This window comes from Quercus suber, unplaced genomic scaffold (assembly GCF_002906115.3).
Source record: "Quercus suber isolate HL8 unplaced genomic scaffold, Cork oak 2.0 scaffold_411, whole genome shotgun sequence".
Taxonomy (NCBI): Eukaryota; Viridiplantae; Streptophyta; class Magnoliopsida; order Fagales; family Fagaceae; genus Quercus; species Quercus suber.
Genome location: NW_027069862.1, coordinates 218,307 through 230,582, shown reverse-complemented (window position 1 = coordinate 230,582; position 12,276 = coordinate 218,307).

The following is a 12,276-nucleotide window of genomic DNA, read 5'->3' as shown; positions in this document are numbered from 1 at the left end:
TCGTAGCCTTCACAAACAGGTTACGAAAAGGCAATTTTTTGTTCTCACTATACAAAAACGACCCCAAGACCATATCAGAGGTACTCTACAGGGCTACTAAGTACATGAATGTAAAAGATGCGCTACTAGTCCGGGAGGAAAAACCCAGGAAGAGAGAGCGACAGAGGGACACACGGCAAGATTAAGGGTAAAAGAGACCAAGGACAGGAGACAGAAGGGACGAAAGGCGCCCTAAACCCCCGGGAGAAGGTTCAGAAGCTTCACACCACTAAACGCCCCAATAGACCAAGTCTTGATGCAAATCAAGGACGAGGGGGCGCTAACGTTTCCAGGGCCCTGAAGAGCGACCCAAGCAAACGACCTCGAGACAAGTACTGTCGTTTCCACCGAGATCACGGTCATGACACGGCCGATTGCTATGATTTAAAGCAGCAGATTGAGGCCCTCATTAGATAAGGAAAGTTGCAGAAATTCGTCAACAAAGAGAGAGTGGAGCCCAATCACCAAGAGCAGGCCCCCCGACGAGATAATGAGCATCCTAGACCCCCCATCGGAGACATAAGGATGATTTGTGGGGGGAATCGCAACTACTGGCTCCTCTAAAAAAGCTCGAAAGACATATCTTAGGATGGTCCAGAATGTTCAGCTAACAGGCTTTGTACTTAAGACAGCACGGAGGGAAAACCCCATCATTGGATTCTCCGAGGAAGACGCAAGAAGACTCCACCATCCACATGACGACGCGCTAGTTGTTAGCGTACGTATGGGGGACTATAATGTTCACCAAGTATTAATCGACAACGGCAGCTTGGCAGACATCCTATACTATCCAACGTTCCAGCAAATGGGGATCAACAGAATGCGATTGATACCAATGAATGCTCCTCTTGTCAGTTTTGGAGGAACAAGGGTATTCCCGTTAGGCTCAATCACACTCTTGGTAACAGTGGGCGATTATCCACGAGAAATCACTAGGGACGTAACATTCCTTGTGGTGACTGCTCGTCTGCTTACAATGGTATTCTCGGACGACCCACACTTAACTCGTGGAAAGTGGCAACATCGATGTACCACCTAATGATCAAGTTCCCTACGGATTATGGGATTTGGGAGTTGCGAGGAAACCAATGGCCACCCGGGAATGCTACATTGCCATGCTAGAAATGGAAGATCACCAGCAGACCATGTGTATAGAAGAACAGCAGACCGTCGCAAAACCAGTTGAAGAGCTGGAGGAGATAATACTCGATGAATCAAAGCCTGAGCGAACAACTAGGATAGGGACATTAACCAGCTAGCCAGTGCGTCAAGCCCTCACGGCATTCCTCAAGAGGAACCAAGACGTATTCGCATGGAGCCATGAGGACATACCCGGGATTGATCCCTCTATCATAGTTCACAAGCTTAACGTGAACCCTACATCCCTACCTGTCCAACAGAAAAAGTGAGCGTTTGCTCAGGAACGAGATCGAGCGATAGCGGAAGAGGTCAGGAAACTACTTAAGGCGGATTTCATTTGGGAAGTATATTACCCAGAGTCATTGGCAAATGTAGTCATGGTCAAGAAGGCTAACGGGAAGTGGCGAATGTGCATCGATTTCACGGACCTCAACAAGGCATGCCTGAAGGACAGTTACCCCCTCTCGCTGATAGATGCTCTGGTCGACTCAATGGCCAGACACCAGCTCCTAAGTTTTATGGATGCCTTTTCAGGCTACAATCAGATCAAGATGAAGGAAGCTGATCAAGAGAAAACGTCTTTCGTTACCAGCCAAGGACTTTTTTACTATAAGGTGATGCCATTTGGACTCAAGAATGCGGGGGCAACATACCAGAGACTAATGAACAAAATGTTCGTGCACCAGATTGGGAGGAACGTATAAGTCTATGTTGATGACATGTTGGTCAAGAGCCTGCGCGAAAATGACCACCTAAATGACCTCCAGGAGACGTTCGACACCCTTCGATCATACAACATGAAGCTAAATCCAAGCAAGTGCATGTTTGGAGTAACGGCGGGGAAATTCTTGGGATTTATGGTATCCCAAAGAGGAATAGAGATCAACTCAGAAAAGATACAGGCTATCATGAAGCTAGGACCGCCAAGGACGGTAAAAGATGTGCAAAGCTTGAATGGCAAAATTGTGGCCTTAAATAAGTTCGTCTCTAAAGCAATGGACAAATGTCTACCGTTCTTCTGCATATTAAGGAAATCATTCGAGTGGAAGGACGAGTGTCAGCAAGGGGAAGAACTGAAAAAATACCTCACCTCTCCACCATTGCTCAGCCCATCCAAACTAGGAGAAGAACTTTATTTGTACCTAACGGTTTCGCGGGCAGCGGTAAGCGCAGCCTTAGTAAGAGAAGAGGAAGGAACTCAGCGACTCGTCTATTTCATAAGTAGGGGATTCTGGGGGGCAGAAGAAAGGTACCCCCAGATGGAGAAGCTCGCCTTCACGCTGGTAACTGCAGCTTGAAAACTTAAACCATATTTTCAGGCCCATACCATCATCGTCTTGACGAATCAACCCCTGAAAAGAGCAATGAGCAACTCTGAAGCTGCCGGACGAATGGCTCTGTGGGTGATAGAGCTGAGCGAGTTTGACATACATTATCGATCGTGAATTGCAATAAAGGGACAAGCAGTGGCAGACTTTATTGCTGAGTACACTCAAACAGAAGACAAGGGGGCAGACGCCCTCAGACAATGGAACATCCACACGGACGGATCTTCAAACAGGCAAGCGGGAGGTACCGGTGTGGTAATTCAAACCCCTGACAGAGATAAAATTCAGTGCATGATTCGGCTAGACTTCCTAATAACCAACAACGAGGCCGAGTATGAAGCGTTGGTGGTAGGATTAGACCTCACAAAGGCAGCAGATGCTGAGGACATGGTCGTACATTGCTATTCGCAGGTAATAACCAGTCAAATTAGTAGCATCTAAGAGTGTAGAAGTGAAAGGATGAAGAAGTACTTGGAAGAAGTCAAGAATCGGATTGGCAGCCTCAAAGTCACATTCGTCCAAATCCCAAGGGAGGAGAACGAATGTGCCGATCGTCTGGCAAAAGCAGCCTCTACAGAGTTTATGATGGTCCTCGATCAGGTATTGTCGTTTATCCAAAATTCCTCAATTATTGACAATGGAACAAAAGTGCAGGAGGTGAATTTCGAAAACAATTGGACTACGCCATTAATAGCATACCTGAAGACGGGCACGTTACTAGACGGAAGAGACGCAGCAAGAAAACTGAAAGTCCAAGCCTCGCGGTTTGTAATGATCAATGATGTCTTATACAAAAGGGGATTCTCACGACCGTACCTAAGGTGTTTGGGCCACGAGGAAGCAGACTACGTAATGAGAGAAGTCCACGAGGGTATCTGTGGAAACCATTCAGGGGCACGATCCTTAGCACACAAATTGATCCGAGTAGGGTACTATTGGCCTACAATACAAAAGGACGCACAAGCCTACGTCAAGACTTGCGACAAATGTAAAAAGCTCAACAACCTGATCAGTCAACCAACCGAGGAGCTGACACCCATGACGACCCCTTGGCCATTCGCCCAATGGGGACTAGACATCATAGGCCCCTTCTCGACGGCAGCAAGGTAGCTAAAATTCCTGGTAGTGGGGATCGACTATTTCACTAAGTGGGTAGAGGCGGAAGCCCTAGCAACTATCACGGAGAGGAACATCCGAAGTTTTGCATGGAGGAATATCATATGCAGGTTCGGGATACCAAGAGTGCTCGTCTCCGACAATGGAAAGTAGTTTGACAACAATGCGTTCAAAGACTTCTATTCGGAACTAGGCATTAGGAATCACTACTCATCACCCGCACACCCATAGGCCAATGGGCAAGTCGAAGTCACAAACCGGTCCTTGCTCAAAACCATAAGACCCGGCTTTAAGGGGCAAAAGGCATCTGGCCTAACGAGCTACCAAGTGTCTTATGGGCATATCGTACTACGGCAAGAACACCCACTGGAGAAACACCATTTAGACTAGCATACGGAAGCGAGGTTATAATTCCAGCAGAGGTAGGGCTTACGAGCTATCGGGTGGAGAACTATAACGAGGATAAGAACGAAGAGGCTTTGTGGCTTCAGCTAGACTTGGTGGACGAAGTCCGAGCTACAGCAGAGCAGAGGTTGGTACGATACCAGAACCTCATGGCAAAATAGTACAACTCCAATGTCAGACACAGAGATTTTCAGATCGGAAATCTTGTGCTATGGAAGGTAATGGGGGCAGCTAAAGATCCTTCACAAGGAAAGCTTGGCCCCAACTGGGAGGGACCCTACAAGATCTCGTCATGGCAGAGGAAGGAGACCTACCACCTCGAAACCATGGACAAACGGAAGCTACAACACCCATGGAACACGGAGCACCTTCGAAAATACTACCAGTAGAGACAGTGTGAAGATATGAAGAGCATCAGCACTTCCCAATTTCCCAGTTTATCATTTAGTTTTCTTAGATTTTACTTCAAACGATTCTTTCTATAAGTACCTTTTTAAGCCCAAGGGGGAAGGTATTTTTTGGCTTGTTACAAACATATGATTTTCATTTAATTAATAAGAGGAATATTCAGACTCGACTATGTTTGTTGTCTATTTAAGGAAATGGACAGATATAAACTAATTCCACAAGTGGACGGATCATCCTAATAGGATGATAGCTACAAAGTCCTGAGAATGGATGGATAAAAGGCTAGTCGACGAGATGGACGGACCATCCTAAAAGGATGATAACTCTTAAAGTCCAAAGAATGGACGAATAAAAACTAAGTCCACAAGCTGGACGGATCATCCTAAAGGATGATGACTCTCCAAGTCCAGATAATGGACGGATAAAATCTAAGTCCACAAGCTGGACGGATCATCCTAAATGATGATGACTCTCAAAATCCAGATAATGGACGGATAAAAAACGAAGTCCACAAGCTGGACGGATCATCCTAAAGGATGATGACTCAAAGTCCAGATAATGGACGGATAAAAAGCTAAGTCCACAAAATGAACGGACCATCCTGAGAGGATGATTACTTTTAAAGTCCAGAAAATGGACGGATGAGTCCACAAGATGGACGGATCATCCCAAGAGGATACTAACCCCTAAATGTCCAAAAAATAAACAAAGTCCACAGGATGGACGGATCATCCAAAGAGGATGAAAATTTGAGTCCAAACAATGGACGAACAAAGCCTACGTCCACAAGACTGGACGGATAGTCCCAATAGAATAAAAAAGAAACAGACGAAGCACATAAACTGGACGGAATCCATCTAAGAGTGTTAAGATCCAAAATCCATGAAAAACAAAAATATACTCAAATAAAGTAAGACGGCTGCATTTCACAAGAATTAAATAAAGGTCGATGGACCTTGCAGAGTTTGACAAATATATAAAGAAAAGCCCTAGAAGGGCAATGTTCAAAAGCCCAAAAACATGACGGGGAATTAGAAATTGTTCTACACTTTTTTTTCTAAAAAAAAAAAAAAAAAAACTAAGTTATTACAAATTTTCAACAGGCGTATCTCTCTCCTCGCCATGACGGGCTTGATCATCCTTAGGGTCGCTTTCGATGACCGTCTGGTCAACAGGAGCTTCACGGATGGGAGAGTTCTCGCCAAAGAGAGCGTCTGTATCATCTGTCTGGACGGGTTGAACGAATGTTTGCTCGAGGGCAGTAATAGCGACGGTTGATAAGTCCATCTCCGGATGCAAAGTCTTTACCTGACGAATGGCATCGTCAAAACCATTGTTATATGCAAGACTCAGTTCCGTGATCAGGGCGTCAGAGTCACGATACTCGCGTATCGCGACCTCCTTCGCCTGACGGGCCTCTTTGTCCTTCTCCTCCAGAGCTTTCTTCAAACGGTCCGTCATCTTGATACATTCGTCCCTAGCCGTCTCAGCCATTTTAAGTTTCTGCTCCTGGACGACCTTCCAGGTCTTAAGCTCGAGCAGCTCGTCCTCCGTCACCTTGGCCTTCTCATGTACACGATCAAGGGTCATCTCATAGTTGAGACACTGTCCCATCATGCCTTTCATCATAATCATGGTCTGGAAGAAAACATAAGTTAAAAATGAAAGGCAAAAGAGAAGGGGGAAAGGACCGACCATATGGCGACGGATGAGTTACTTGTGCAATACTGAAAAGGGTCATCTCTCCCATCGCCTCCGTTGAGTGGTTTCCCAAGTACTCGTAGTCATCAGTCGATATTATGGACGAGAGCTTCTCAAGAGCATAATTGGAATCCTCGCGGAGTAGGACGGGCGGTTTCTTCTAGCTACTAGACGGACCTGTCATTAGGCCTTTACCAGCCCCATACTTCACAGGGGTGACCGTTTTAGTCCCCCTAGCCATCAAGCCAACGATGGGCTCCAGGGAAACCTTGGGCTGTTTGGGTGCATGGTCACCCTTTGAGGGTTGTTTCCTCTTAAGTGTTTGTTTGCTGAAGCCCGTCCCCATAGCGTCCGCTCTGGCTTCTTTGTTTTTAGCAACTTGTAGTCTGATAGCCGCTCTCCTTTTAGCATCGTCCATCTCTGAAGAGGTAGACGAGTGTTAAAAAAAAAAAAAAAAGATCAATGAGGAACGACAGACTTATGTTGATGGGTGCGCTCTTCGTACTTAAGTGCCACTGGAGTTGGCTTGGGCTCGTCGTAGTACCAGTGGATGGTGTTGACGTTAACGAGCTTGGCCCAGGTCCGTTCCTCAGGTTTTAACTTTGCAAAAATTTTCTCAAGGAAACTGAACTCCTCGAGAGTGATTTGTGGACGCCGTCGAACTGTGCCAAAGAAGACGGACATTAAAAACACAATAAATATTAAATAAACTCATAGTAGTTGCTATACGACGGGTTCATACCAGATGGGTTTAAAATGCCCCAAATTGTGTCGACGGGCATATAATCCGTTTCCCCTGGATAACACATCCAACCGTCTCTCTCAATGAAAAAATAACGGCTCTTCCAATCTCTATTTGAGTCTGGGGTTTCATAGATCACTTTTAGGATGGGGCTCCTAGGAACGAAACTATGATTTATCTATCTCGTCTGGACGGTAGTAGTGAAGGAATTCCCTTATCATCAGCCTTCTTCTACCGTCCGACATAGCTCCGTACAGGACCTCCATTGCTATAAAGACCTTCCAGGCGTTAGGGGATATCTGGCTGACGGATAAACCCAGGTATTTAAGAAGTTTACGATGTAGGGAACTTAGAGGGAACCAGAGGCCTGCCTTGAGCATCTGTTCATACACCCCTACATCGTCCACTCCTTCATAATAGCATTTTTCTGACTTGTAGGGCAGACAGAGGGGGATGTAATCTGGGATTTGGTAACGGGCCCTATGGGTATTAAAGTGAGGTTCTTTAATGGTGGATGTAAAGGCATGCACCGTCCACTCTGGAAGCATGATGAACTCCTTAAGTCCATCAGCTACTATGACGGATCTAACTATTTGCTATTCTCCGTCAGCTAAACCCTCCTCTATTTCAATCATCTCCATATCCTCATTTGTTGAGGACAGGGAGGATGAAGACAGACTACTCTCCTCGCTCAGATTGTCTTGGTCTTTAGGACCTGACGGATATACCTCTTTGTAGTCCGCTCCGTCACAGATGACTGACTGGTTACTTGATGTACTAGACATGGCCTACATATAATGACAAAACCTAAGACTCTGACGGGTTTGGAAAGAGCGACGGGGGCATAAAGTCTAAAAAATATATATAATACCAAAAAGTAAATAAAAATTAAAAAAAGGACGGATAAAAGATTACTTACCAAAATTACGGAATGAGCAAAGGAAATTGCAGACGATGAGTATAGGAGTGAACGGAGTAGTCTCTGATAGGTGTGATGGATGCGCTCTGACAATATTTTTCAGTGAAAAGTAGAAAAATGAGAGGCAGAGGGGCTGATATTTATAGAAGAGGTGCACAGAAGACGAAGCGACACCTCATTCTAAAACAACAACCATTGAAGGGGTGACACGTGGCATAGGTCATAAATGTGTTACTTCTGAACCTGTCAGTGTACGGGGATAAGTTCGCAGAGTTATGTATCATAGTCAATTGATTGAGGCTTGGAACTGTCACCCCATGGGTCCGTTTGCTTATGTATGACGGATCCATCGGGTGAGGGGGCAACTGAAAGGGGAAAAATGTACAGCTACGATACCTAGTATAATGGAACGGGCTGTTTATTGTTTATGGGCTGAAAGGTAGACGAGCCTGTTATGTGCAAGACCTATTGAGGACGGATCCGGAGTGGACAAATGAGAAAGGAACGGACTAATTGGCCATGGGCCTGCTGGGACCTCTTGATAGGAATACTTGCAGCACATTATCATAAAATCTTAAACAGAATCCTAATGCAAAGGGAATTCTAGAGATTACGTACATTGATGAAGATCTTCTCTATAAGGAAAAGACTTGTCCACCACGTTTTGGGCTCTTAAAGATGATTTCTACAAGGAAAGGACTTCGACTCCAAGTAAAAGAGGTCAACTTTTGACTACTATAAAAGCCCCAATACCTTCACAAATCAAGGTACGCATAATCGACCCTCTTTAGCACTCTGGAGTTGTAAAAGGTTCTAACTTGACCTTCAGAGGGTATTTGGCCGGCACCACACTGGTGCTCTCTGTAGGTTTTTTCTCTTTCTTACTGTGCAGGTGATTTTTGGAATGTGTGAGCGATGTGTAATTCATTGGTGATTTTTTAGACCTCATCATTAACTTTGAAGGAGATTCCAAAGGAGCTATTAAAGCTCTTTTGCAGCTACATTCCTCCCCCATGGTTTTTAGCTCCTTTATTCTCTTACTTTAAAGGGTTTTAGGCTCTCTGTCTTGTTGGAATTTTATTTTTGTCTTCAAGAATGTAAACTTTTTTGTCACAGAATGTGGCTCGTCAGACTGTCTCTTATAATTGGGAGTAGCCCATCTCCATCTCCTTTCTTCCTTTTTAGGTTTTTTTTTACCCCTTAAAGATAGGTTGGGAATCTCTCTTGTTTCTCTTTCTTTTATATATATATATATATATATCAAATTATAATTGATAACCACCATTTATCAATTATAATCATCAATCAATCAATATATATATATATAAGTAGAGACCTCTTGCGAGAGAGCATAATGTTTTGCCAAGTGGTGCATTGTATGACATTTTTTTCATTTAAGTTTCCACCTAATCCAAATTTAGCATTTATGTCAAAATTTTAAGTAATGACAAATACATTTATTTCAATATATTAATATAATTTAAAGAATTTGTATACATTTATAATTTTAAATGCTTTGGATATATACAAATGGATCTAAAAATTCATGGGAAGGTACAAATTAAGAAAACTTTTCAATTTTCTGCATAAGCTTACTTCAATGTAAAATTGCGAGAGTTAGATTCAACGAATTGGGTAATATGATTATTTGCCTCCACATTTGTCCAGTATAGGTCCTCATTTCCTTTGGACTTAAAAATTAAACTTCTATAATTTCTCTAACAATATCTTTGGCTCCCTTTCTGAAAGGTATGTTAATTTCCAAAATATTGTGTGCATCTTAAATATTTTGTTTAGATTTTATGTATACATTTTTATGATGTAGCATTCTAATGTGTTTAGGCTGATTTTTCATATTATGTGCCAATTGTAATGAGTTTAGGCTGATTTTTTCATATTATGTGCCAAAATTTGGTTTTCTATATGATGCATATACTTGTTAAGGATTTGTAGTATTTTTGGTGTTTTGGTTGCTTTTAACTCAATTAAAATTTGGAGGTTAAATTGTAATATTATTGTATTATTGTGGCATTATTTTTTCTATTGTTGTATTATGAAAACTCTAGCAGTTTTTATAGCTAATTGATTAAGATATCCTTCTATCAATTTTCACTCTATTATAATTATGATCTTTGAAAATCAAACTTTTCTTCAATTAAAATGTTAATGTGCCTTAATCTTATCTCTCATATCAATTTTGAAATCAATGAAAAGCTACTTTCACTGACATTAAAATTGTAGTTGTTGATATAGAGACTTTAGTGACATAAGAAATGTAGAAATTAACACTATAGATTCTATATATAAAGCATAAATCATACAAGAAAGACACCTAAGAACTAACAGGTTTGCAGGTGATAATGTGAACTATAGTCTAGTGACATTTACTAGTTGCATGAATTAGAGAAAGTTTTTCCCCAATGTATTTAGTTTGAATTTAGTTTTACTACAAAAATTCAAAGATTAAATGTGACTAATTATAATAGTATTCATGAATGGGTCATAAATAACTTCTTAGAAAATTTATTAAAATGCATAGACATGGCAAAAGGAGTCAGAATTTTCTGACCCGACCCGAAAAATACCCGACCCGAACCCGATTTTTTGAGCCGAAGCAAAAAACGGGTTAACCCGTGACTCGACCCGTGTTTTTTGCAGGTCAACCCGATCCGACTGGCGACCTGACCTGAACCCGAACCATTTTTTTAAAACTTTTTTTTTTTTGGGTAAAAAAATAGTAAAACTAAGACAATATTGGTTTAATTGTTTATTGTGAACTTTAAGGAAACAATTGATACATTTACATAACTATATGCAAATTAATTGAAAGATAAATGGTTGAACATTCTGTAATGAGTAAATATTTTTAGATATCAAATAGCAAAGTACATGCCAAGATAATCTGGTTACAGTAGAGTTAAAAACGTAGATTTAAAATTGTAGACATGTGAGAAATATTCACAAGTGTGAAAATAGTGAAGCTAAAGTATCAAATTAGCATAAATTATGAATACTTAGACCTATATTTTAATAATTTATGTCCAAAATAAACGGCTTTTCAAAATAAATTATGATATTTCCTAGACTGTATGTTGCTTAACAATAATATGATATTCATAAAAGAGACCATGTATAAATAAGTAAGCAATCAAATTTTAAAGTATATCTCATATTGAAATAGAGTGTCAATCACAACTGATAATAGATTATAAAATTAATTTTCAAGATCGTAAATGTCTTATATATTTTTATTCTTTATCAAATGAGTTATCCAATAAGTCATTTGTAATTTTATTTTATATTTGGAATGTTGATATTGTGTAGAAATAAAACTTGTGTATTTGTTTTACTTATCTTTGTGTTATTTTGTTTGAGATAGTAATGTTAGGATTTGTATAATTTTAAAATTGTTGAATATGTATTAATAAGTTTAACTGAGTTCATTCTTGATATAAGTGATGAATTCAAAATAATGCATTTTACATCAAGTAATTTGTTGCATAACTTTCCAAATGACAGATACATGTTATTTTCTTTATAAAAATAAAAATAAAAAAAATTCATGTGAAAAAATACGGGTCAACCCGACCCGCAACCCGATTGACCCGACCCGAACCCAACCCGACCTGCCCGTTTTACCATATCTAAAAATGCACTGCACATTGTGCGGGATATTAGCCAGTTTGATATATCCCAAATGGTTCATTCCATAGATGCTACAAGTTATTGTAGTGCTGAGTCAGTCATGGGAATTTATGTCATGTCTAATTAATAATTCTACATAATAAAATCTTGTTTTCTCTTACAAATTTATGTCATGTCTAATTAATAAAATAAAGTCTTGCTTTCTCTTACAAATGTATTGTCTACAAAAATTTTACTCCATTGTGTATCCTTTAAAATTTCTCAGGCATGGGACCATCTCACCCTCTGAGATATGCTAGGAACTTCGCGGGGGGGAGGGGGGGAGGGTGTTGTTCCAAAACTGCATTAACCCAAAACTCAAGTACGCTTCTTTATACGTAATATTAATTCCCTAATTGAATTCAATTATGTGGTTGCATTTATCAATGTAGAAAAAATTGTATTGTCGTCTCCAAAAACAATTAAATTCAACCATGACTCATTCATTAGTGTAATCATATTGTTGAATTTAATTTGGAAACCCTAAAGTATAACATTTATGGAATTGTACCTAAGTTTTATCCTTAGCCAGACTCCAATTATGGTATTGCCAATCAGTGAGTGTTGAACAAATGCTTGTAACCTAAGTTTCAGTTCCATAGACTACGTTTTTGAAACTGTACCTATTGTTAGAGTTATCACCAGCAACGAAGGCCCTCCCATCAGGTAAAGAGAAAGGCTGATAAATGATAATATTCTAGCTATTTTGGTAGGGGACTGAGAACCTTCTGCCTTGTTTTTTAGTATTTGGTTTGTAGAGGTTTGATCGTAGCATCCAGTAATAAGTATCGAAT